At 36.1% G+C, this 15,262-nt stretch overlaps 1 protein-coding gene across 5 annotated transcripts in view; it reads right to left on the bottom strand.

Moving 5' to 3' along the window:
• LOC113418127 (contactin-4-like) overlaps positions 1–15,262 on the bottom strand; it is a 356,259-nt gene that overhangs the window by 166,407 nt on the left and 174,590 nt on the right. The window lies entirely within an intron of this gene.

Below are 15,262 nucleotides of genomic sequence, written 5' to 3'. Positions count from 1 at the left end.
GAAATAGAGGTAGAGAGACAAGGGGGTAAAAAGGGGAGAGAGAAGAAGAGAGGGAAGAAGGAAAGGAAAATAAGTTACAAAGGACCGGAGCAAGATATAGAGAGATAGGGCCTATTTAGAGATAATGGGTGAAAATTTAACTGAAAAAGGGATTCTGTAAAGGTACGTAAGACTGTATTGTTATATTAGTAATATAAATAACTTTAGAAAATTGGAAACAACGTATGATTAAAATGAGGGATAAAATAGTTAGTGTAATTTAGTGAAATGTTTGTGAATAAAATAAGTGAAATAAAATAAATGAGAAAATTGAATTAGGAAGGAACAGGAACATTTTAATTAGTTAATGTTTTATAAAATATAAGTGAAGGGGGAGAATTAACTATGGAAAGCTTATAATTGTTCCCATAGAAGTATGATATTTAATTGAAAAGTAATGTTAAAGATGTTAAGACTTTAATGGATATTAATATTAATGATAGAATTGAATTGGAATGGAATGTTGTTTTAATTATATACATTTATATATTTTTTTAAGAATACAGTGTGTATTTTAAGAATGTACCAAGCAGAATCCGAATGGAAGTTATGTATTATATTGAATGTTACAACTTTACGGAAAAGATATAAAGGTGTCATACTCCAATCAGTAACTACAGGAGAAATTTTGTTTAATGAGAAAAGATAATAGATAATTGAAACAGGACAGACAAAAAATATAAATACAATGATTTGAATTGAGATGAGATAATTAAAATAAAATTGAGAAAATTAAAAGAGAGGAGAAGCTATGCAGAAAATGTAAAATAGTAATAAGATATGGAATAGAATATAAAAATGAGCATGAACCTGAATTTGTGTCTGTACGAAGAAATGTAACCCGGGATTATTCTACTTTCAAAAAAGATGTTTTATTTGTATTTTTTTTCTCTTTGTGAAAACTCAAATAAAATTTACAACAACAAAAAAAGAAATAGTTGGTTGCTCACTGTGAGAAATTTGCATTATTCTTTGTGGAGAAAATGTCAGCTTGGACTCTGGTGATGAGACAGTTCACATGGGTGCCACTTAGACAAACTGTTGGATTATTCCGGCTTGTACATCTTACAGAGTGAACTGAGTGTGTGAAGTATTGGAAGCTTGGTGAAGGGATCAATGCCTCCCTGTAAGTGACATATGCCTAACTAAGGCAAAAATAACAACTTTACTGAATAAACCAGGGTAAGAAACTGACATCTGATGACTTCATGTCTATGTCCATATAATTTTCTAGGCATAATATAGAAGTAGTTTGACAATTTCTTCCAAAATTTTGTTTATTTTCTTTTCAGTTTACTCCAGTGTTTCTTGGCAATTTTAAGATGTGTGGACTTCAACTCCCAGAATTCCTAGCCAACACTTGGCTGGGGAATTCTGGGAGTTGAAGTCCTCATATCTTAGTCACCAAGTTTGAGAAACCCTAGTCTACTCAAACACCAGCTAGGTCCAATCCTAGCTTTCCAAGGTCAGCTATGACAGATCAAATGTTGCACTTATAGTTGGTTTTCTACATTTACTTCATTTTAAATAATAGAGCAAAAACGACAGCAGAGAAATGGAACTGAATGCTTTAGAACTTTTAAATCTAAAATATGCTGAATTATGTTAACCAAATTGATATATCAATCACCAATGTTTAATACATCTACAATATATTTCAGTAAACAACTGATCTATTATATAACACATTTAAAAATAACATTTCCTTTAATATATCTAATGTTATTATTGTATTTTTCCCCATTTGGTTCAAGGGACAGTATAGAAATGCTCAGCAAATAAAAATGTCATAAATGAATAATCTCTTCAAAATTTCTACAAATATTTATGAAATAATAAAAGTAACACATTGTGTCACTTATTACATGCCAGCTATTATGCCTGGAGATAAGTGAGAAGTTCCCCATTTAAAAACAAAACATCACAGCTAATGCTGTCCATGGAGCAATAGTGACAGACTTTTTTTTTTAAATGACTCAACACAAGCTGCAAAGTTGAGATAACACATCTTAGTGGCTCATCTTGTCAGTAGAAAAAAAAACCTGATAGATAGGAAATCACAGAATAAAACATTATGTTGACCAGACATTACTGCTCATTACCTGTTCCCAGCTTTCAGGCATAAACATGTATCATAAAGACAATGTATTTCATCTTTGAAATATCTCTATGAATCCCCAGTATATAACTTGAACTTTAGTTAATGACATTTTAATGCACTCGCTTAGTATAATATTATCCATATCATACTAAGAACGAGGGGAGATTTAACTTCTCAGTTGTTTTTTGTTTAAATCTCATGTCAAGTTAAGCTAAAAGCCTGCTGTGATATTTGCTCCAAAAAAGCTAAAGAACTCTTTGTTTGTTTGGAAACATTTTTCAGTGTGACCCAGCTAATCCATTAATACCATGCTTTTAACAACCTCTGATCAGCCTTTTATTTTACCTAGAAGAGATTAGTTTGTTTTTTAGAAAAAAGAAAAAATGTTTATGAACTTTCCTATGGAGTGCATTTATTTATAGTGGAATGTTATTGAATTAAGATGACCCTTTAAGACAATGCAAATAACTTTTCATTTGTTCCTTAATATTACTGCATGATTCAGCATAACTAAACTTTAGAGAAATATTATTCAAACAATTCCTATAAATCAACAATATAGTGAAGTGATAATGTGTATTTGGACCTGGATGCAAAGTGTTATGTAGAAAATATATAAATATCCTGAGAAATAGGGAGAATACCTACTGAAATTGAATTTAAGTAAGACACATTGATCTTTCAACAAATACAACTCCTATAAGGATCTGAAAATGGAAGCCCTTTAGTTAATAATAAATCAGTGGAATAAACACACAAACATATATTTTTGAAATTATATCCCGTAATGTGAGAGTAGTCAATACATGTATTCTTACACATTATGTACTTTCATAGTATAAAAACATAGGAAATACAGAATTGTATAAAAATGTCTCTTTTTATTTGCCAGATATTTTATCCAGTAGTTATTTCTGTGAACAGTAGCAAAAAAAGCAATTTTAGATGATTTCCCATTCTATCTACACCTGTCCTCCAAATGTATTCTAGATTAATATAGGATATGGCATAACCCAATGTAACAGGAAGATGTGAATAATGCCTTCCTCTCCATTCTATTTATGGAAACCTCTACTGGATCAAATTTTTATGAATGAAAAGGCAACAGCAGATGTAACTTCCAAGCTCCCAGCTAGATGTCTCCAAAAGATTAGCTGAAAGTAAGTCTCCAGAATGCACAATATCGAAATCACAATTAATATCAATTGACAGAGTTACATCTGCACCATGTCCTCCTTCTTTCTCCTTGCAATTTACTGTAAACCTGGCTTGGAATGCAAAAGATAGTCGGCCATCAACTTACAACCACAATTGGAACCAAAATTTCCATTGCTAAGCAAGAGGGTTACTGAGCTGCACCCAATTTTATGACATTTTCTTTTTTGCCAGGGTTGTTAAGCAAATCTGACTTCCCCCACTGACTTTGCTTGTTGGACGTTGGCTTGGAAGGTTGCAAATATGACTCCAGGATGGCAATAGCAATAGCACTTAGACTTATATACTACTTCACAGGGCTTTTACAGCCCTCTCTAGGCAGTTTACAGAGTCAGCATGTTGCCCCCAACAATCGGGTCCTTATTTTACTGACCTCAGAAGGATGGAAAGCTGAGTCACCCTTGAGCCTGGTGAGATTCAAATTGCAGTCAGCCGGCAGTCAGCAGAAGTAGCCTGTAGTACTGCACTCTTACCACTGCACCACCTTGGCTCCTACAGGATGCTGCAATCTTTGTAAATACATGCCAAATTTTGATCATGTGACTGTGGGGATGCTTTGAAAGTTGTACATGGGAGGATCGGTCATAAGTCACTTGTTTTGAGTGCTGTTGTAACTTAGAGACGGCTCTGTGGCCCCACGCTTGTGCAGGGTCATTTGCAAAATGAATCAAGCAAACGTAAATTCATTTACACTATAAATTCACTCGCCAAAACCAACACCAACCATAAGAACCTCCGTTGTCGCCCTGACCTAACCATACAGCAACGTGCCCGCTCCCGTGTACTCGCACTGAACTCAAAAAACGTCTAGACAATGGAGAGAAGGACCTGTACATTGACTACCATGCTGACTGTATCAAAAGTAAGCCATACAACCCGCAACTCAGCTTTAACCCTCAACCACAACCCTACCTCAACCGATCCACCATCACCCAAGACTAGGCATGCACGCCCTAACTACCTCAATTCCAACTACTACTGGCCTTAAATGCAAACTACTCAATGCAAGAAGCCTCGTGAATAAAATACCTGAATTTTTCCTCCTACTAAATATGGCTAAATTCGACATTATATTTGTCTGTGAAACATGGCTCAATGCATCTCTCCCTGACTCCATTACCACAGTAAGAGACTATCATGTTTACCGATCAGATCGTGAAATTGTAGAGGAGGTGGTGTTGCTATCTTCTATAAAAAGTCCTTACATCTAAAAAATATCCAAGTTACCCAGGAGCTTGCTCTTCCTGAGACCATCATCTGTGAACTATCCTTAAATATCACAATTCGATTCTTACTATGTTACAGAGCACCTGATTATGACATCGAACATGTAAACAAGTTAAATACATTACTAACATGGGCTGCATCCTGCCCATACCCTTTTATCTTTCTTGGTGATTTCAATCTACCTCATATTGACTGGACCCTAAATGAATGTACAACTGAAATCATACACACAACCTTCTACAATGCTATTACAAATCTGGGACTGGAACAACTAGTAACCAACAACACTAGACTAAACAACTGCCTCGATCTCATCTTCTGCAATAGTTTGAATTTAATTTACGGAATACAAACTAAAGAACCCTTTTCCAGCAGTGACCACAATATGATTGACTTTTGTCTCAACATACGCCCACACAAAAATCACCACAATGATGTAATCCCCAATTGTAACTTCAAAAAGGCAACTATGATCTTATAGACAACGATCTCTCATCCCTTGATTGGCAATCTCTATTCACTGGATGCAATACTGTTGAAGACCATTACAACATATTTTTACTTGAAGTCAAAAGAGTCATCAAACTATATGTACCAACAACAACTCCCAAAACAAAACAAAAAAGCAGATTACCCATAACAATAAGGAAACTTCAATCCAAAAAGAGATCACTCTGGCGGAAAAACAAATCTGGTCACGTTGCCAATTTCAAAAGCCGATACAAAAATTTATGCCACCAGATAAAGACCGAATGCATCAATTATCACATTAAACAAGAGGAAAACCTTCTAAGCACCAATTCCACCCATGCTTTTTGCAATTTTGTAAACAACAAACTAAAAGACTCAAGGTCTATCCCACCCTTGATAGGACCTGATGATAAAGACTGCAACGACGACACCATTAAAGCCAACATCTTTAACACATTCTTCAGCTCAGTATTTGTAAACAGCAATGGATCATGCCCAGTATTTCCTAGCCGTACCACAGATAACAACAATGATCTAATACATATCGATTTTACAGAAGACAATGTTGAAAAAGCACTACGCAATCTAAAACCATCTCTATCTATTGGACCGGATGGAATATGTGCCTACTTCTTAAAAAAGCTATCCACTGCCATAGCCAAACCTCTAAGCATAATCTTTGAAAAATCTTTCAGGACCAGCTCCTTGCCTAACCTATGGTCACAAGCCACAGTCATCCCCATCTTCAAAGGGAGACCCAAGCCTAGTTGAAAATTACAGGCCAATCTCCTTATGCTGCGTCACCTGTAAAGTCATGGAATCAATTATTAACCAATCCATCATCCTCCACTTAGAGACAAACAACCTACTCTCCAATAAACAATTTGGTTTCAGAAAAAAACTATCCTGTAATCTGCAACTCTTACACTGCAAAAACATATGGACGACACAACTCGACCAGGGCAAAGCAATAGACGCAATCTACATAGACTTCTGTAAAGCCTTTGATTCAGTGGTACACAACAAACTACTCCTAAAAATAAAATCCTATGGTATCTCTGGACAACTGAATAACTGGATAGAAGCATTCCTGGCAAACAGACAACAAATGGTCAAAATTGGGAGCGTCCTATCAAATTCTGTACCTGTCAATAGTGGTGTCCCCCAAGGCAGTGTTCTAGGACCAACTCTCTTCATACTCTACATAAATGACCTCTGTGATCATATTAAGAGCAATTGCGTTCTTTTCGCTGATGATGTAAAGCTGTTCAATACCACAGACAATACTGCTACCCTACAAAAAGATCTTGACTATGTATCAGAATGGTCAAACAAATGGCAACTTCAAATCTCAACAAATAAATGCTCTGTCTTACATATTGGCAAAAAAAATCAGAAAATAAAATACAAGCTGAATAGTCAAGATCTTGTTGATGACCCAAGCTCTGTAAAGGACCTTGGAATACTCACCTCTAATGATCTAAGTGCTAGAGCCCACTGCAACTACATAGCCAAAAAGGCATTAAGAGTTGTTAACCTAATCCTACGTAGCTTTTTCTCTGGTAATATCACACTACTAACCAGAGCATACAAAACATTTGCTAGACCAATACTCGAATACAGTTCATCAGTCTGGAACCCACATTACGTATCTGATATTAGCACAATTGAGAAAGTCCAGAAATATTTCACAAGAAGAGTTCTCCACTCCTCTACTGTTGTAGAATACCTTATGCCACCAGACTTGAAATTCTAGAACTAGAAAACCTTGAATTACGCCGTCTTCGGTCTGATTTAAGCATGGTATATAAAATCATACATTGCAATGTCCTACCTCTCAATGAATACTTCAGCTTCAACCATAACAACACAAGAGCACACAATAGATACAAACTCAAAGTAAACCGCACCAAACTTGATTGCAGGAAATACGACTTCAGCAACAGAGTGGTCAATGTCTGGAATACTCTACCCGACTCTGTAGTTTCTTCCCCAAACCCCAAAAACTTTAACCTTAGACTGTCTACTATTGACCTCACCCCTTTCCTAAGAGGTCTGTAGGGGGCGTGCATAAGCGCACCAACGTGCCTACCGTCCCTGTCCTATTGTTTCTCTTATTCTTCTTTTATTTTTCTTATATGTACCCATTTCATGTATTCACAACTATGTATACACTTATACTTATTATCTTGTAAACAATTGGCAAATCAAATAAATAAATAAATAAATAAATGATTGTTAAAGAAATGGTTGTTAATCGAGCACTACCTATAATGAAGTGACAATATATTCCTATTGTTGTAAAAGAACTTAGTAGCCTGGTGGCATATTAGGTGTTACTACTGTGACAGAGTGCCCAAACTGATCCACTTACTTGAAATATTATCTCTACAGATAGTTAAGAAAATTTGAAGAATAACATTTATAAACCCAAGTATACATCGCTCAAGTTGCTCAAGGGCCTAATTTAATATTTCATTTGCATACCACAAAGCCTCTATCAGGAAAGCCACATAATTAATGACATCTTTTATGTAATTTCATTGTTCCCAGGGACTCTGCGGAGTGGTGTTATTATTAAAATGTTGTTTGCATGAATACTGTGTGAGTTACAAATGCCAGATGTCTTTTCTCTAGCTGTCTATCAACTGGCAGCCCACCTGGCATCTGAAGGTAAAGTACTAGATGTATGGTGGAAAACTTTTTTTCAAAGTTTTAGACAGTTATTAATAGAGAAAGTCTTTAGGTAGTTAATGCTCATGTGTCAGAGTTTCACACTTTTGTGCAAATCCCTAAGGACAGACATGGTGACAGATGTCTTGAAGACAGAGCAGCAACCAGGCTAAACATTCAGAAGGAGATCATTTGACAATGTGACAAGTTAAGTCAAGTGATTAAGAGGTAACAATTGAGAAGGCACATACGAGGTCTGGAGAGTACACCCTAATATTTATTCACCTGCATGTACATTTAGGGGTTATTAGCAAAGGAACTGGCAAAAAAGAATGCTAGTGAAATAACTTCATAATGTAGCAACTCTCAAGCTATTATGAAGATGCTGAATGAAGCAAAGGCAGGCAAATTAAATTTTGATCCTGGATAATCAAAGAATGCCACTGTTTCAGAGCCATAAGACAGAAAAGCCCACATTGCTGTAATGTGCAAATGTTATAAAAGTCTTCTACCACAAGGTTAATAGTATGCAATCTGGGATCCAGAAATTAGAAAATTGCTGAAGTTTTTTTACGACTCTTCCATTTACACTTCTAGTATACCTTTGAGCAAATATATTCAGAAGTTAAGGGTATATACATTATTACGGAAAGTGCCTGCACAGAAATATGGCAGTCACACACTTATCCTTTGTGGAATATAAAGCTGAAATAAAAGGATCTCTGTTCAGTCAGACCTTCAACAGAAAGTCAGTGCCCAGCCCTGGCCATTCTGTACCAAAAACAAAGCTCTTCCAGCCTAAAACAAGAATGCAAGACACCTCTGATCTTTTATATTTCAGATAAACCTTCTTCTAACTCTAGTGTTTTAGACTGTGTTTGGTGATGGCTGAGGTGTTGCATGAGATCACCCTCATGCAACCTATCCCTTCTCAGAGATCCCCATCACTCCCTGTGATTTCTGGAGGATTTGAAAGACATGAAACAAAATATATATTTAGAGCACTGCTGGCGCTCAACTAAGGACAAACACGAACAAACATGATTTACAGCCACTATTAAGGCCTACCTGTTGACAGTAAGAGTGGTGTAGTGTCAGTATTCCCTGAATCTGCTGTACCTGAAGAAATCAACAGGGTCTTTAGGACTGTCAGCTCAGTTATCTGCTTATAAACCAATGTTCCACTTGAGTGGTGAAAGTGTCCAGGGGGTGTAGTGTGAATGTGTTCTAGAAGTGGTTAATTCTTCTTTGAGGGAGAGGGTTGTTTTTTTATCTCTTAAAGAGGATTTGGTTCATCCTCTTCTCAAGAAGCCATGGCTGGACCCCATCATACAGGACAATTTTCACTAAGTATCTAGCCTCACATTTTGGGGCAGGTAGCAATAGCACTTAGACTTATATACCGCTTCATAGTGCTTTACAGCCCTCTCTACCCGGTTTACAGAGTCAGCATATTGCCCCCAATAATCTGGGTCCTCATTTACTGACCTCGGAAGGAGGGGAGACGGAGTCAACCTTGAGCTGGTGAGAATTGAACTGCTTCAGAAAGCCTTGGATGAAGTGGATTATTTGGATTTTTTTCAGTCAGGATTCTGCCCCAGTGTGGGATGGAAATGATATTGGTTGTGATTTTGGGTGATCACTGGCTTGGATGGGGTTGTAAATTTAGATGTATGGTAACCCACCCAAAATTGCGTTGGTTAGTGCTACTGGCAGCATATAAATTTTATAAATGAATAAATCCATTAGACTCATGTGATGTTACACTTTACAACTATCTAAGGAAATTCCATTCCAATTGCTGTCATAATCTGAGAACTTCCTGTAGTAACATTTGGACACTTTGGGGACCACTGTCGTTGTTTAGCTTATATTTATATCTTTTGCTGTTTCACAGACTTCTGGGAAGAAATTCTAGCTCCTTTCAGAAGAAACTGTACGAGCTCTAAAAGTTGTTCTTAGACCTTTAATACAGATCCTGATGAACAGAAATCCTCTATCTCACTTGAGGATTCCCAGAAATCCTGGTCAAATGGCTGGCATTATTTCAAATAGTTTGGGTTACTATGCTATGGTTTTTAAGGGTAGTAAGAATTGCCTCAGAAAAACTATTGTAACTACAATACAACATCAGCTACAACTACAACAAGAGCAAAAATTGCACACAGAAAAAAAAACCTCACACAACATTAAATAACAACAACTCAATATATAAATATACATTTTGATAGTTATCATGCCAGTGTAGTTACATATTTTAGTGGGTTGCATTTGATTCCAGTTTTACAAAATATTAATATAAGCCTACCTTCAGCCAGATGTTTAGACTGGATCTGACTTTTTTAGCCACCTATCTAGAGGCCAGGTGGTGCACTGGTTAGAATGCAGAATTGCAGGTTAATTCTGCCCACTGCCAGGAGTTCCATTCTTTATTTTTATTTATTTATTTATTTATTTGTATTTGTCAATTGCTTACAAGATAATAGGTATAAGTAAAAACATAGTTATGAATACATGGATACATATAAGAAAAATAAAAAATGAAAATAAAAATATATATAAAAGAAACAATAGGAGAGGGACGGTAGGCACGTTGGTGTGCTTATGCACACCCCCTACAGACCTCTTAGGAAAGGAGTGAGGTCAACAGTAGAAAGTCTAAGGTTAAAGTTTTTGGGGTTTGGGGAAGAAACCACAGAGTCAGGTAGAGTATTCCATTGACCACTCTGTTGCTGAAGTCGTATTTCCTGCAATCAAGTTTGATGCGATTAACCTTGAGTTTGTATCTACTGTTTGCTCTAGTGTTGTTATGTTTGAAGCTGAAGTATTCATTGACAGGTAGGACATTGCAATGTATGATTTTTTATACTATACTTAGATCGGACCAAAGGCGGCGTAGTTCTAGGTTTCCTAGGTCTAGAATTTCGAGTCTGATCGCATAAGGTATTCTGCAATGAGTAGAGGAGTGGAGAACTCATCTTGTTAAATATTTGTGGACTTTTTCAACTGTGTTAATATCAGATATGTAATGTGGGTTCCAGACTGATGAGCTGTATTCGAGTATTGGTCGAGCAAATGTTTGTATGCTCTAGTTATTAGTGTAATATTACCAGGGAAAAAGCTACGTAAGATTAGGTTAACAACTCTTAACACCTTTTTGGCTATGTAGTTACAGTGGACTCTAGCACTTAGGTCATTAGAGATGAGTACTCCAAGATCCTTGACAGAGTTTGGATCATCAACAAGGTCTTGACTATTCAGCCTGTATTTTATTTTCTGATTATTATTTTTTTGCCAATATGTAGGACAGAGCATTTATTTTTGAGATTTGAAGTTGCCATTTGTTTGACCATTCTGATACATATTCAAGGTCTTTTTGAAGGTAGCAGTATTGTCTGTGGTGTTGAATAGCTTTACATCATCAGTGAAGAGAACGCAGTTGCTCTTGATATGATCACAGAGGTCATTTATGTAGAGTATGAAAAGTGTTGGTCCTAGAACACTGCCTTGGGGGACACTACTGTTGACAGGTACAGAATTTGATAGGACGCTTCAAATTTTGACCATTTGTTGTCTGTTTGACAGGAATGCTTCTATCCAGTAATGCAGGTGTCCAGAGATACCATCAGATTTTAGTTTTAGTAGTTTGTTGTGTACCACTGAATCAAAGGCTTTACAGAAGTCTATGTATATTACACCTATTGCTTTGCCCTGATCGAGTTGTGTAGTCCATGTGTTTTTGCAGTGTAAGAGTTGCAGATTGCAGGATAGTTTTTTTTCTGAAACCAAATTGTTTATTAGAGAGTAGGTTGTTTGTTTCTAAGTGGAGGATGATGGATTGGTTAATAATTGATTCCATGACTTTACAGGTGATGCAGCATAAGGAGATTGGTCTGTAATTTTCAACTAGGCTGGGGTCTCCCTTTTTGAAGATGGGGATGACTGTGGCTTGTGACCATAGTTTTGGCAAGAAGACGATCCTGAAAGATTTTTCAAAGATTATGCTTAGAGGTTCGGCTATGGCAGTGGGTAGCTTTTTTAAGAAGTAGGCACATATTCCGTCTGGTCCAATAGCTAGAGATGGTTTTAGATTGTGCAGTGCTTTTTCAACAATGTCTGACTGTCTCAAGGTTGACTCAGCCTTCCATCCTTTCAAGGTTGGTAAAATGAGGACCCAGACTCTTGGCGATGATATGCTGACTCTGTAAATCACCCAGACAGTGCTATAAAGCACTGTGAAGCAGTATATAAATCTAGTGCTATTGCTAGTCCTTCCCAATTTGATGATGTTTGATGGTGTTAAAGGTATAGACACAAAGGATGTAAGTTATTCCAAGTAAAGTTGCCTTTTGTAATTGACTGATGTTAATTTTGTCAATCCTGATGATATTCAGGTAATGCTCTATGTGTTTTGTATCGAAAGTACCTATTATTATTGGTACCATTTTGCTTTCTTTTGCCACATTCATTCTACTTCTATCTGCAGACCTTTGCATTTTGGGATCTTCTCCAGTTCTTTCACTTCTATTCTGTTGTCTACAGATACTCCACATGAACTATCCACACATTTTGCCATTCTTATCAAGAATTGTTATACCTAGGGTGTTATATAGCAGGTACCTGTCTGTTTGAATATTAATGTCCCAGAGAACATTAACTTCTTCATTTTCTATTACTTTGTCCATTTTGTAGTCCCACCAGTTCTTGCTTGCAGGCAAATGGTATCATTTTATTACTATTTCTTCCACCGGTAGGGCAATGTTATAGAGAAGGCAGAAAAAAAAATATCAGCAGGTCATGTTTGTGTCAGAGTTAGATGCAAGAGGATATGGTCAGATTTTGCATGCAATGAGGAGACAGTTAAAGGTGTAATCCAGTGGATTTCCTTTCTGGAAAGATTGATACTTATTTCACAACTGCCAAGCCATGTTAGGGAGAAAAAAAATCAGGCACGTTGTGCTGGTGTTACTGAGTTATCAGTTGGAATAAATTTACACTTAATATTTCTTCTCACAACACCTAAACAGCAGTAACAACAGGCCATGCACAAGCTCAATTTACACTGCACAGCTTTTCACTTCAAAAATAGAAAGTAATTTTGCTACCACAAGAAAACCACAAGAACCAAAACTTCTCAGCTTCCTTTCACTAATGCAGAAATCTGCTTTCTTCCTATTTTCAATGACGTTTATAGTTGCAGCACAATTACATCTCTATGAATGTAGAGAAAAACCTTTCCCCATCTGCCAATAGACCAACAATTTATGTTAATCATGTATATTATATACATAAATTTTACCTATCTATCTCTCTATCTACAGTATCTATTTGATAGCTTTCATGTTGGCTGAACTCTGTCAATTATATTTTATTTCAATAATTTTTGCTTTCAAAATAAAACATATTCTTCCCCATAGTTGGCCTGGTCGGTCGGTGTGTCTGTCTGTCTTTCTTGTCCCATCCATCCATCCATCCATCCATCCATCTATCCATCCATCCATCTATCATCTAATCTTCCAAGTTATCTCTGCAACAAAGAAACCACAGTCATATTTGGAATAGATATATTAGAGTATAGATAGATATAATAAAGAACCCATGATTCATTGGATCATTGTTTCAGAGATACTTCCTTACCTAAAAAGGGAAATAGATATGCAGAAAAGGAGTTGGAGCAAAAGTAACTTCCAATTTCCTGCTGGCTTCCCCAATTTTCTTGTGCAAAGCTGACGGAGAGCATCAGAAATCATTCCTCCCTCCCTCCCTTCCTGCATTTTGATTTTTTTCCTGTTCTTGAAAACATTTTAGTATTTTACTTAACTGTTTTTTGTTTTTAAGACAAAAACTCATGTGCAATAAATAATTAATAACTAATAGCAGAAGAATAATGATTTATGAATATATATCATATTGTTGATTGGAACCTAAATACTGGAACCTGACTCTATACAAAATTTGTCAGCTTAACTGATTTTTAAGTATATACACACTTATATAGACTTCCTCATAACAATGGTCAAAAGAAAAGTTTCTGCCATGCCGGATGGTTCAAAGTCAGTTTGCAGCACAGACTGTATTTAAAAGAGAGGAAAAAATTGCAGAATCACCAATATATTTACTTGTTTCAGAAACAAGTATTTAAACAGGAAGTTCATATAAATATATATACTTGCTTGCTCAATTTTAGAAACCAAAGGCTGATTACTTGCTAGTAAGTTAATAACAAAGGTATGTTCACAAGGGTGGGATTCTACCGGTTCTGTCCACCTCTGTAGAACCGGTAGTTCTGAAGAGCAGCAGACAGAGAGCATTCATAGAACCGGTTCTATGTCTGCTGCTATTTTGGCCCACCCGCCTGCCCGGGCTGTTACCTGACCTTTATTTCCTGTTTTTTCAACTGCAGCTGTTTTGCGTGACACAGCTACAGTTGAAAAAGTAGGAAAAAAGGGGCTTTTCTAACCACTGCGCACATGCACGTAGCGCTCAGCTATCTGGGCAGCTCAGCAGGTTGTAAATTGCACTTGTGCGACTTGTGCGCATGACACAGAGCAACAGAACCTGTAGTTATACCATACCTTTATGTACAACTCTCTCAGGACGTCCATTTTAAAGACCTCATTTTACCTTGCTCTTTTTATATGAGTAGCAAAGAAACTATTAGCATATCTTTAAAAGCAGTGTAATAATTATACAAAAATAGTCTAGTGGGAAATGATGAATACAAAATAAAAGGTTTTCTACATAACATCAAAAACATGTTAGTAGTAGAGAGGCATGAATATTCTGTCCACTTGACAAATGTCAATGGCAAAAGATATCAAAGGGAAGTTTACAGTAGAAAAAGAAGTAAAAGATTGTGGAATTATAAACAGTCCTGCAGTTAAGAAAACTCATCAGTGAAAAGGTGAAGGAAGACAAGAGTATCATCAATTATGAAGATACATGTATTTGGAAGTGATGCTTTTAAAAAAAAACCAACCCAACTTGAGTGCAACTCAAATAATTATTAACAGATTTGTTTCTGCTGCTAAACTGCACCCCACCATTTGACTAAATATTTGTACAATTGATTATCTGGTTAAATCATGAGGTCAGATACCAGATACTAACACCTAAAATACTGCATCCCATACACTAAGTCAAATAAATAGTAATGGTCAAAATGCTAGAAATATGAATACATATTATTACAAAGCATCACTGAATAGAATTAAAGGTTTTTACTCCTAAGAATACTACATTTATCATTATTTAATAACTAGATTCATATAATATAACAAAACACAATATTTACATCCATGTATGACACTACGCTCATACAAAGCATACATATTATTGCACTAACAATCTGGTTCATATAAAAAGTTAAGATGTCTGCTGAGATCTGTCCACATTTGAATCCAAACCTTCTCAACCTTATTCCTACTGAACCAATGTCAATATGAGGACACAATTTACAGATAAGTAAAGCTTATTCCTTTAAATAAGCCTTAACTGCACATGATTAATATGTAGAATTACCATATGAACTTGCAT

Source organism: Notechis scutatus, chromosome 2 (genome assembly GCF_049901735.1).
Source record: "Notechis scutatus isolate UNSWTSFEM ecotype Mainland chromosome 2, rNotScu1.2, whole genome shotgun sequence".
In the NCBI taxonomy this organism is placed as follows: Eukaryota; Metazoa; Chordata; class Lepidosauria; order Squamata; family Elapidae; genus Notechis; species Notechis scutatus.
Note: the sequence above shows the minus strand (reverse complement) of the source record. Positions and strands in the feature narration are given on the sequence as shown.